At 36.2% G+C, this 13,262-nt stretch overlaps 1 protein-coding gene across 2 annotated transcripts in view; it reads right to left on the reverse strand.

Annotated features, from left to right (window-relative positions):
* Positions 1 to 13,262, reverse strand: part of LOC117297530 (serine/arginine repetitive matrix protein 1-like) — a 71,385-nt gene that overhangs the window by 43,277 nt on the left and 14,846 nt on the right. For both annotated transcript variants that reach the window (XM_033780617.1, XM_033780618.1), the window contains one exon: positions 12,210 to 12,323. The gene's annotated coding sequence lies outside the window, so the exon portion shown is untranslated. The remainder of the gene's footprint in view (positions 1 to 12,209; positions 12,324 to 13,262) is intronic.

Consider the following 13,262-nt stretch of genomic DNA (forward strand, 5'->3'; position numbering starts at 1 on the left):
ATACTTGTCACCAAGAAAGGTTTTATGCTAATAAATATTTTGAGTAATTACCAATAGTGCCCACTGCCTTTAACAGCCAAATATCGTTCATGAACGTGTGTCAGATTCCAAGATGGCTATATAAAAGACAACATCCCCCGAAAATTTGCCCGAATCCACAAGACAGACTAAGACTTAATTCTTTCATAACAAGACTGCTTTTCTATTAACTATACTTCATGGGTTTTTACTCCCCATCTTCGCCTCGTGTCCTTCCCTTTAATCACCCTCTATGTCACTTTCTCCTTTTTTTTTGACAAGTGGATTTTAATTGCCTTTTAAGACTCTATTCCTTTCAATGATTTGTATTGTTTCAGTTCTTTGTTGTAAGTTTTTAATATGAATTTTTAATAGAATAATGTAAATTTAGACGCATTTTAATCTTCTATATTGTAATGTCTATTTTTGTACTTTCAACGAAGCTATAAATAAAACATTAATACATTACCTGTCAGATATCATTATACGATGGGACACGTTTTTGAACACTTGTTTTGTTAATTACCTCGACATGTTTTATGCAGTCACGTGCCTGTTAGACACTTTCATGCTTCTTGGAAGATGGATACATTCTTACCCCTTTGCAAGATTAATGAAATCGGTAAAGCAAAAAGTCTTCATACAGGATAAGGGTCGTTATTTTAAAATCTGGGTCCAATTTCATAGCTCCTGCTTAAGCAGAAAATAATGCTCATAAATAGCTTTTTGTAAAAGAGATAAACTATTATGCTTGAACCAAACATACCGAAACGCATACTCCGTTGAAAACAAGCGACGTTTTTTTTCTGTTACTAAGGTAGCAATGACAACAATATATTGTTTATAATGTATTGTTTTGGTGTACGGATTTTGTTTTTGTGTACGGATTGTTTGAAATAACTTAGTTGGCAGAGTGCCGGCACGTTAATCTGAAGGGTCTTTGGTTTATATTCCGCTACAGTAAATTTTCTTTGCCCACTTAAACTAAAACTCAAAACAAAACAACTTGAAATTCAGCTGACTCCGTGATTTGTAAATTTGTTTTTAATCAACTTTGATGAACTAATGAATGAAGTTTGCAACCAAATCCATCTTTTACCTCTTAAATTATATTTTAAATCTTACCAATTTTGTGCACGCCCTTTAAGTAATCCTACTTGGAAAGCTTTACTAGAAGGAAATGAGAACTGATTTGTCTTTTTGCCATGCATGATGGCACCAGTTATTAAAATTCCCCATCAACGTTCGTGTGAAGAGCGTGTGGCCAGTTATTCACAATCCAAAATCTGGCAGTCAAAACGTACAACGTATACAAAGATGTTCGGGGGTTCCCACATAAATATTTGTAGGTTTAGAAATATAATTGCAGTAGTAATATCAATTTGAAGCGATTACCCAGGTATAGGTATAAACATTTTGTACAATGTATGTTTTTTTTTTTGTGTAGGGGTGATCCATGTATGGCCTGCTTTTCGGGTTTCAGTCAGTTGTTTAAATTTGTGCTTATTTGATTTACAATTATTACCAAGAAATAGAACGACCTGTGTTTAAATTCAATTTATTTGTAAATGAAGGCACGAACATAAATTCATATTTGTCTATATTGCCCACTATAAATACAACTGCCTTTATAAATATGAGACGGTAAAAAGACCTATTATAATAGCACTGTTTTCCCTATTATTCAGTAGCCAGACAGAGACCAGGTAAGGCGTTTGTTTTAAGGCACACATTTTGAAATGACTCTTACAATGAATTTGGTTAGAAAGTACATCAGCTTTCGATAGTACAAGGCATTTCGATAAATCAATCATTTCACTTCAAGGCCGTGGGTGTGGTAAACTATTTCTGTCAGAAACGTTGTCAGATTGTGTATTCCAATTAATTTGAAAATGTTGCCTTCGTTTTCATTGCGATTATTGCAAACATTTCCCAATAGCTTGAAAAACACAATTCCCATAAACCAGTGTTCTTATTGGGAAACTCCCACACAGTTTAAAGGCAGTGGACACTGTTGGTAATTACTCGAAATGATTATCATCATAAAACCTTTCTTGATTACGTACGAGTAATGGGGAGAGGTTGGTAATATAAAACATTGTGAGATACAGCTCCCTCTGAAGGAAATGACGTAGTTTTCGAGAATGAAGTAATTGTCCACGAATTTGATTTCGAGACCTCAAATTTAGAATTTGAGGTCTCGAAATCAAGCATCACAAAAGCACAAAACTAGTGTGACAGGGTGTTTTTCTTTCATTATTATCTCGCAACTTCGACGACCAATAGGAGACTTTCCAATGCTAGGTGGCAGCAGACATACCGGGTAAATTTCCATTGTTTACGTAGTTCTGAACATGCGCATAATTCTGAGAACAATGGATTTACCCGGTAAGTCTGCTGCCCTCTATCGTCCCAGAAAGTCTCCCATTGAGCTCAAAATTTTAACACAGGTTTGTTGTTATTTTATGCATGTGTTGAGATACACTAAATGTGAAGACTAATCTTTGACAATTACCAATAGTGTCCACTGTCTTTAAGTCAAATTGTCAAAATATCGTGATACTTTTTATTAACCGGTGTATACGTTTGTGATTCCAAGAATATTGTTTTAACCCATATGTTTCAATCAACTGAAACATTCATGAATTATAATATTCTTAATATCAACTCATCTTTTTTGTAAAGCTCTGATTCATACCAAAGGCTAATTGGGTTCCAAAGAGGAATACCATAATTAAACAAAGAATTTTCATTCAGCACATCTCCTATACCCCGAAAAATATAATGCAATATTTCTCAATTTGACCCTGAATTAAAAAAAAGGAAGCTTTGTTTAATATTCGATGCAACCGACTGGAAAAAGGGGACAGGTTTTTATTTTATTATCTGGAATTGGGTCAGAACTCTTTGCAAATGTGAGAATGTAAATAGGTGGGAGAAAAATTATGACGTATACGGAAGTGTTGACTGCTCAAGCAATATGTGAATCATCGGAAGGGTATAAAATTTTTGTTTTTATGAATTTTTTTATTATTCAACATTGTATTTTCCTTTTCAGTTCGATATATGCCTATAGGACAGAGTTTATATATTGAAATTTTTGTTTTAGATATCAGCCATTGAGATTGAGTCATAGAGCATTTAGACTTGTTTTATGTTTCAAAGAAGGTAATGTTCTAGTTCATGGAAATAATAATGTTATTGGTATGTATGATTATATTTTCAATAACAAAAATAGTTCAAACGGTATTTGTCAGTTTTCCATTGCTTTTAGGTCTATTGTGGTACTTTTAAATAAAGCAATATTTTATCATAAAAACAACAATAACTTGTTGTGGAGTTTCACTCCATCTAACAAAGTAATATCCAAGTAGAATCCCACAACAAAAACATAGTATAACGATGAACATAATTTTGTTTACGTCTAAAGAGTTTACATTAGTATTTATTTTCTTGTACTACAAGCAAATGACTTTTAATTTGAAGCTATACTCTTGTTGAAATTTGATACCAGTACAAATTGATACCGGTACAAACAATACTAATAATAAACAAGACATGAATAATATACAACAATTCTCTTCGTTTTCTCGAGAACCTGTCGACACAATGTGATGATATTTTCATTTACAACTCAATGACGGGAATGGCTTCGCTGTTAACTATAAAACCATTCATGTGTTACACCGTCTCTTTTAAAGTATAGATCAGTCTTGTTTTCTTCAGTTCTATTTCAGAAGGGAAACAGATCCACTGAGGAAAGATGAAAACAAGACTTACTCCACCCCCAATGCCTCAAATCCTATATCACTCCATCTCGGATAGTTTCTGTCGGACAGTTTCATGACGAAAACAAACCAGATGACAGACCACACCATATCCATCACCAATGCGAGCGATAACTTCGCCCATCTGCGACCGAATCGATAAAACTTCCTGTCCACAGAAACTATTTAAAATAGATTATCAAGATAAAGTTTCTCTCTTGTAATATATCATCCGTGGCAAGAAGAGATATATATAAAAAGAAGTGCCTTACTAAAGAAACTAGGTCAACCCTCCAAGCTCTCGACTCGTTTGCATTTTTAAATAGGTCATGACAGCGCTTGTTTATCAAGACATTTGTTAAGAAAGGGCGATGAAAGCAACAAACAAGAAAGAAAAACTAAGGACAGAAAAATGGAGCATGATTAATACTTCTACTTATATTTAGGTGATAACCTTATCTGCAAGAAAGTTAATTGTTTCTGTGGCACAATGGTTATGATGTCTTAGGTTGCTCAATAGGGGCTTTTCGTTTTCGACGACGGATGGTTCTGCGACGGTAAAGATGACATTTGGCGTCAACTGCGCATGCGTCGGCTTTGAGGACGGTCGTCCCTCAATTTCTACGACAGTACTTGGGATGAATCTTCGTTGTGCTGAAAACGACAACGTTTAGCTGCACAACCGTCGCAGAACCATCCGTCGTCGAAAACGAAAAGTCCCTTATATGCTACGTTGCTTCGGTTGAGTCTGTTAAAACATTCACTGAACATTTCTCTGTTAAAAGAATGTTTCCCAAAACGGTTTCAAATCCTTCAAAGCTTCAAATCCTTCTTTGAAGTGGAAATTACTTTAACTGTTTCAAATTATAATTTGCCCGAGGCCTTTAAGTGACAATGATAAAAAAAAAATCACAGGTTTACAAAATATTTACAGGGATTACAGAAGGTAATGGTGAAAGACTTCTCTTTAAATATTGTTCCATGAAATGCTTTACTTTTTGAGAAAACATTAAAACAATATAAATTCTCGATAGCGAGAATTACGGATTTATTTTAAACACATGTCATGACACGGCGAAACGTGCGGAAACAAGGGTGGGTTTTCCCGTTATTTCTTCCCGACTCCGATGACCGATTGGACAATACTGTTTACCGAAAGTGTCCAATGGCTTTAATACTTCGTTAATAAATAGTAAATGCCATGCGAAAGGTGAACAAAATTACTCCTTGCTCTCAATTTGGAGAAATCTCAAAGAACTATGACAGCCGGAAAAAACAAAGACGCGAGCACTTGTCCAATTATGGAACTACTCGATCATTAAACTCTTGAGCGAGATTCAACGGTCATTATTTGAAATCAACCCCACGCACCGCGTGTTCTGATCAACGTTACATAACCACAAGGCCATGCTAATTACCGCTTCCACACCCCGTTTCTCCCTTAAGAATAAAACACACATTGCATCTTCCCCGATGACTAGTCAAAAAAACATTTAGTTTCACCACTTAATTGCCAGATTCTACGGCCAAAATGCTTTGTAGACAATTTCCTTTAAAAAAAAAAGGGTTCTTCCAATTAAAATTCAAGGCAGTTTAAAAAAGGTTGCTTACAGTATTGTTTGTTTTAATGATCCAAGTATATATGCGTGTGACTGCTGACTTCCGGCTGTGAAAGATCTGATCAAACAGTTATCGGTATTATGAAAAGTTAAAGTCGCGTGGTCTAATAACAATTGCCGAAATAATAATAACATCCTTTATAATATTTTCTCAGAACGAATTGTGATAGAAGATACTGATTTAAAACGCAGAAGAAAACCTACACAGGCTGTGTAGCACAATAACATGGATAATACAATACATAAATAATACAACATTGTTTGTGCATGGTACACGGCTGTTTCACTCAATAAAAAGTGCGCCCTCTCGTGGTTGTTTTTGTTTAGCGCGATTCGCTTGTCAAAACGCGTGACGTCATTGTTTATTAAAAGGACGGCAGCTAAAACTCGCCTGTTGTTGAAGTCGTGACGTACTGAAAAACCTGTTTGTTGATTGGCTAGGAGAATACCAGCCGTTTATTTTTTAGGGGGATTGTCTTAGTTACGTGTAGTATAGTCTTTTTTCAATCTAAGTGGGCTTGTTCGCTGAACTTCTTGACTTAGAGACTACCACGAAAAGTTCAATGTGAGCGGCCATGCGACGCGAAATGTGACTGTTCCTGTTGTAAAAAACGACGTGAAGTTTGTATCATTTAAAAAAAGCCTGAGCATTTTTTGTTGCTGTCTTCTAGCAAGTCTGTCATCCAATGACTTTTCCAAGTGGATGTGTGAATGGTAAGTCTGGGACATTTGGTTTTGATTAGCAAATCGTCATCTAACTTTTGTGTTTTTTGTAGCGTGTTTTGGTTCACTCACACGTGGGGATCATGTTCCGTGTACAAACTACATGTATGTACCGTTGGTACATACGTATACAAGTTCGGCCATGTTCGACGTCCTGTACATGGGATTAGTGTCACCTAAAAACATATTGTATGCCTACTTTACGTTTTTTTTGTGCCAGTTGGTAGGGTGGGGGTATTGGATGGAGGTACACATTTGATGTTAAGGGCGGGGGGGGGGGGGGAACTTTGATAATTGGATGATTTTTTTCTTTCACTTTCAAAATTCAATTCATACATTCCAATTCCATGTCATGGAGTATTGACATTGACATGACATCGATCGACTAGGCCAAACTTTCAAAACAATATCAACAGATGCCAATCAATTCGGAAAAATTTTACGACCTTGCCACCAATTTCGGCCCCTTTTTTTTGTATTTATCATATTTATAGGCCTAATTATTAATAAAATATCATAAATACAAGATTTATAAAAAAAGGGATAACTTTCCGTATGGCGCCACCACTTTTTCACTCATTTTTACAAAAAGGGATATATCAATCAGGTAAATTAGATACTATATTATTTTATTTCGAATGAAAAAGTGGTGGCGCCATACGGAAACTTTTCCAAAAAAAGTAAAAACACTTCATTCATGCTCTTTCTACTTTAGCACTTATTTGCAAACTGTCACGTACATTTTATTTTAGATAAGTGAGAACTGATGTATTGACACTTTCACTATTTTTTATGAGATACATTGTACATGTACATGCACTGAGACAGCGATATATTTCTGGAAACAAAAGTCTTGTATAGTATACAGTCATGTACCTAAGAAAGAATACGTGTTTAAGAACAAGCCCTATTTTTTCCGTAGATTGTTTACTTGTTGAAGATTATTTATTTGTAGTTATTTACTACTTTTCATTTTTTCTCCAGACTGGGGCAACTTCTGCCTGAACCTCTGGTGTTGTGCCGACGTGATGACGCCGCATAATCGCCATCAACCGTTGAATTGGATCCTTCATGCCATGAACCACACGGCCTGTGCGGTTGAACTCTGTGTGAATAAGTTCCCCGCCTTGTCCCAAATCCAACTTTAAACTTAGTAAGCTGCTGTACTGCATGATCTTCGAGGAGATGCATCTTCGGTGATGTGTTGACATTAGGGAATAGGTCACGGAACGCTGACATAAACTCCTTAATACATACATCTGTAAGAGAACACAAATGCAACCATCAATGATTTAGATACAGCAAATGATTATTTCATCATACGTGAAGTTATGTACTGACATAAAAATGTGCAGCCAGGTATACTGGTGTGTAGTTACCTATATGGTGAATGTTATGTGACGACAAAGGCTTTGCATGGTTGATGCCATGGTGAACATCAGCAAATTTTAGAAAAATTTCATGGTATTTCCTTCCAATATTTGCTGAATCTCGCACTAGATGTCTTGAGCAGCGATGGTGATGTCGTCTGTGAGGTGATGAACATCTGTGAGGTGATGAACTGCTTAGGAACTGCAGTCAGAGGATCAATCACTTCAACCTGAAACAAAGATAAATACTGCAGAGATTAACGTCAAGTCAAGAAAGTACTATTGGAATTGTGTTTTTTTTTCTTGTTGAAACCCATAATAATTGCACAGTATCCATTTAAATTATAGTGAAGAGACTTGCTGCTGTTACTTACTGTGCAACATCTGTGTACGTGATTACCAACAAAAGCAATCTCGCATCAATGCAAGGGCTCTATTAGCAGACATTGGTTGTTGAGTTGATGATGGGCTGATCTCTATATTAGCTGTAGGTGTGGATGTTGTGATCTTTTGAACCAAAGCAGGCTGAAAGGAAAAACAAAAATACAAATTATTAGATTGGAGTGATTGGCCAAGTGATTACTGCTAAGTTTGAAAAACAAATATTGTAATAATACTGTACAGTCTCTGGTTTTAGATCACGTGGTTCTTTGTGCAATTGAAAGCCAGTAAAATACTGTATTTTTTTATTATTTTTCTTTGTAAAAATTGTATTCTATTTTAAACAAATTAAAATGTTTTAAAATTTGTTTGTTTCAATTAAAACTTTTGAATCTCAAATGTTTGTACTGATGTGATTTAATACAAAATATACAATGTAGTCCTCTCTTTGTTTATCCTGCAGCCAAATTCACGAAACTTTACGCAAACTGCGTAGGTCCCTTTGCGCAACGCATATGGCTTTACTTATGCCATAAACGTTGCGCAAGTGGACTTACGTAGTTGCGTAAAGTTTCGTGAAATCGGCTGCTGGTCATAAAACTGGTTTTAATTCAAGATTGATTAATCTTGTTAGTTACGCAATACTTACCCGTCCTCCGGTATGAAGCATTGCTGCGTTTCCCTCGTTGCGTTTCAACTTCATCCAAGTCCAGCGGTCTGCTGTTGTTCAATTTCCAGTGGAATTGGATCACCCAGTTTGTGCTTTGTGGCCATACATTTTAGAATTTTGGCAGCGTTCAAAACATCGTCAGTTGGGTCGGGGAGTTTGGATTGGAGTGGGAGATCAGCTCGTGCTTTAACGATTGTTATTTTTGGAGCATGGACTTGTACTGCTTGACATTCGTGAGAAATTAACTTACACATTTGTCCAATGCTGCTGCATTTAGTGCAAAAAACAATCAAGTTGTCGAGTTGGACACAGAGTACCCGCGGACTTGGTGTGATAGGATGGAAGTCCATTGTAGCCATGCATATTGGGCATTTGACTATAACTGCGTTGCAGTATTAGTACGCAGATAAACAAGTTGCACAGAAATTGTGCTGACATGGAGTTTGCACACATGGTCTATTAAGTAAACACATGCATATTGCGCAAATAAATAAGTTGTGTTCACAATGGCCGAAAACTTCAAAGTGAGGGAGTACATCCTGCTGACATGTCTGTGTTGGCATTCGAAGATCAGGGAAAATGTTTTCAATCGTTGTGTCGAAAGGAAGCTCCGGTTGGTTTTCAAGATCAACGGGCTGCGGACCTCTTTTCGGTTTTTGACGCGGACCCTCTTTTTCTTGCTGGTGAAATAAGTCACAGACGTAACAACTGCCAGTACGTTGGTGCTTTGGCCATTCTGTCCCAACCACAGTCTGTCGGTTCTTGACTTTTCCTGAATCGTACTCTCTCGTACCTGCTCTCTGATGCCTTACTTTTCTACCACACAGGTCGCATAAGCTATGTGGATGCTGACCCGAAACATCCTCCCAAGTGCTCACGTCGAAGACGGTTTTAATTTCTTTGTTGTAATCCTTGCAAAGTATTGGCTTTCTATCAGTTACCCTTATTTTATTAGAGCATATTCTACATATTTTTGTAAGAGCTACTTGATGAAATTTGAAGCTCATCTCAGCTTCAGAAAAATTAAATATACTACATGAATTGTACTTGTAGGCCTACTGAGATGTAAGACTATTGGAGTATACAAGAATATTTCAATGTGATGTTAATCTCCACGACATCAAGCTATCCAAATCCACACTCCATCGTTATTTTGTAGGCTACAACCTGTTTTACACAAACTTTATAACTTCCCCATATACTTTGTATGGCGCGCGCTTTCCCTGGCGAGTCGCTGGTACGCGGCGCGCCGCACGTTATCTGTAGCGTTCCTACGTGTACTCACCAACGAAACCGTGTCGTTTGCTTCGCTGAAACACAATTTCACCGAGTAATACGAATGGATTTTACGGTCGGATTTTGACATTTCTCCGTGTAAAAACAAATGTCCCAGAGATGAATCTCAGCGTATATCATGTAAAAACATCCATTCTTCTTAGTAAATAGTCTGGCTTGTAAAGATAATGTTTTCCTTTTACATAATCTGAGATTTACCGTTGGGTATGAATACATCACACGTATATAAATAACTACGACGAAAATCTCACAAAAAAGTCTGTTTATTATTCAAATTCTTCTCTTTTAGTATAGAAACGTCTAAATCTTGGTAGAAAACACAATTATGTATATACAAAGTGGCATGGTAAATACTGGGACGTGGATGAATTAAAGAAACGGGGCATTACATCAACTTTTACATTGCTCTGTTGAGAGGGGTTGTAGTGTAAACAAATGATGACGTTCTGTGTAATAACTGGAGGAAACAAAATTTGTGCACTTTCTGCAGCAAACAAACTTGAACACTTGTTTAACGCACAGTGCATGGGATTGAAACAGCCGTGGGTAAATGAACATGAATTAATGCCAGTATCCTGGCCATAATTCATAAGTAGATTTTGATCAGCTGCTTATAATTATTGAATGATATCTGTTGTCCAATCAAAACTCCTAAAAGACATATGAATTATTTGAATAACTAATTACATGTAGTAGCTCATTCTGTCCACTGCCTTTAAGACACATAAACAATTTTATAAATGCACAAGCCTGTGTGTTACGAACTATTCGTTACAAGCAAAGTGCATTTCCCCAAATCGTGTCTTTTAAATACCTTTTAGTTGCCCTTTAATTACGTGTCTTCATGTATATTCATAATAATAATAATAATAATAATAATAATAATAATAATAATAATAATAATAATAATAATAATAATGATGCTGTCATGTGCAATCAAGTTGTTTGTTTAACTGCAATCATGCTTTTGATAAACCATTTTTTAATTGAATTGAATTTGAATTAAAGGGTCTATGTAACTTTTGTAGGACAAATAACACATTACCACAGATTTACACTAAACTTACACAGTTTGAAGATATTAATGATAGTAGAAGCTTACCTGATAATTATTACGTGCTGAGGTGCTAGAGTTTTTGGAAAATGAGTAAAGCAATGTCATGAAAATAATTTTCGTCTCATGAGACGAAAATGTTTTAAATAATTTGCAAACGTATTTTCATGACATTGTTTTACTCATTTTCCAAAAACTACAGCACCTCAGCACGTAATATTTTCAGGTAAGCTTTCTACTATCATTATCTTCAAACTGTGTAAGTTTAGTGTAAATATGTGGTAATGTGTTTTTTGTGCTACAAAAGTTACATAGACCCTTTAATTAAAATTCAATTAAAAAATTGTTTATTAAAAGCATGTATTGCAGTTAAACAAACAACTTGATTGCACATTGAGCATCATAAATGTTTTTAAAAAATCAAACAGAAACTGACAATGTGAAGATGTCCTCCACTATCGACACAAAATGCATTAAGCATATCTAATTGCGTGGTGGACAGGACGGCATTTGAAACAGACATAGAAACCACTTGATCATAAGGCTATACAGAAAAAAACCTACAAGCTTTAGATGCTCATCCAAGTTCATTGGATGTAGTTTGTCTGTTGACCAAACAAATGAATGACATTGTAATCGTGACCAGGCCCAACACAAACAACATTCTGTTTGATATATAATATTCTCGGAGTAACTTTCCTTGGAGGGGATTTAAACCAACAATATGAGAGTTTACCATGAATATTCCCAATAAAAATAGAAAAGATAACAATCTTTTCAATCAATGTTTTATTTGTGATGATTATCTCTCATAATGACATTTTACTGACATTTGTAATTGTCTGTTTCTCCTTTCTCTATTAATACTTATGTTTACTTTGAGTGACTTTTGGATATGGCGCAATATAAGTATTCATATTTTTATTAGATCTTACTCAAGTATCATAACATAACGCAGAACTATTAATTTATTTGACTCAAACTTACGAAAACAACAATGTTCATTATACATTTAACGTAGATTATGAAAATCTCCATGCCTACTTTGTTGTAACAGGCCATATTAAAAACTTCACTATTTGGTAACAAAGGGTATAGGTGTTCAGAATTCAGAGACACCCTCTAAAAAATAACTAAAGGTAACGTAAGGATAATTTATTTGCAACCACATACGGTTTGACTCGTTATCAAAACAACACATAAAAAAAGTTACAAAATACATCACAGAAACTTTTAAACAAAAATTGATCTACATTAACAAGATGAAGAAGGGGGTAAAAAAAATTATTAAACTTATACCAAACATCTTACCTTTTATTTCATTGTAGATGCTGTACTCGTCTCAACATAAACAAACACCGTTGATCTTAATCCCACACTGTCGTACTCTCTTCACAAGTGTGTCTTCCACGTCTGTAATCTGGTCTAGAGTAGTAAAACAAAGCATGGCATAAGTTCCCAGTCAACTCTCATTTTAAATCAGACAGATCCCACCGTGTTGTCGTTCGGCTTCGGGCAGCTTTACAATCTCTAAGCCAGCCCCGCGAGAAAACGCGATAGCTTGATCCTATGTAGTAGATGGTTCTTGAAATGTCTTCTGTAGCAGCGAGGAGCCACGATGGTCAGTGTATATTCTGGTCAGTGTATATATTCAACGAAACTGGCCCTTAGTTTTCCAGCGGTGAAATTGCTGGCGAGCTAACCACGCTCTAAGCTAAGCTCAAAATGAGCGTTCCTCCATCATTATTCGATTCTTAGAACGGTCTGGCATTGACTGCCCACGTCTTGTCATCTATTGGCGCGAGTGAAAGAGACACCAACCGCACACGTTGGCTTCACCCACAGCTCCGATTTGAAAGTGAAGACCTTTCAGACTACAGTAATGCTCACAATAGAAAACAGCACGGATCCTGTATTGCGTTGGCGTGCGACAGCCTCAAATACAGCTGATCATACCGGCCGTAAATTAGAAGCAAGTTGAGATGGTCATTGCATTGCAGACAGTGACATCACGCTCAAGACGAACTGCACACTTTCGGCCATGAACATAAACTCAGGATGAAGTGTCCGTTGGATGATGGGAGTAAGGTTTATCAGGAGAGCATCATCGTGTTGCGCGTCCATCCGTGCAGCCGAGTCACTCCACTGCAAGCTTGTCAAGTCATAACTAACAACAACCCACGTCATGATGTAGACGTAACAGAGAAACGATTCTTTTAGTGATCATATTTAATTAACGCAAATACGGTCGTACTTTGACACACTTGGTTGAAGCTGTCCGGATTGGGATTAAGTTTATAATAATTCCAGTTTATACGCGTCTTTTATTCAATATACTCCACTGTGAGATAGACTTATCAATCA

This window comes from Asterias rubens, chromosome 12 (genome assembly GCF_902459465.1).
Source record: "Asterias rubens chromosome 12, eAstRub1.3, whole genome shotgun sequence".
Taxonomy (NCBI): Eukaryota; Metazoa; Echinodermata; class Asteroidea; order Forcipulatida; family Asteriidae; genus Asterias; species Asterias rubens.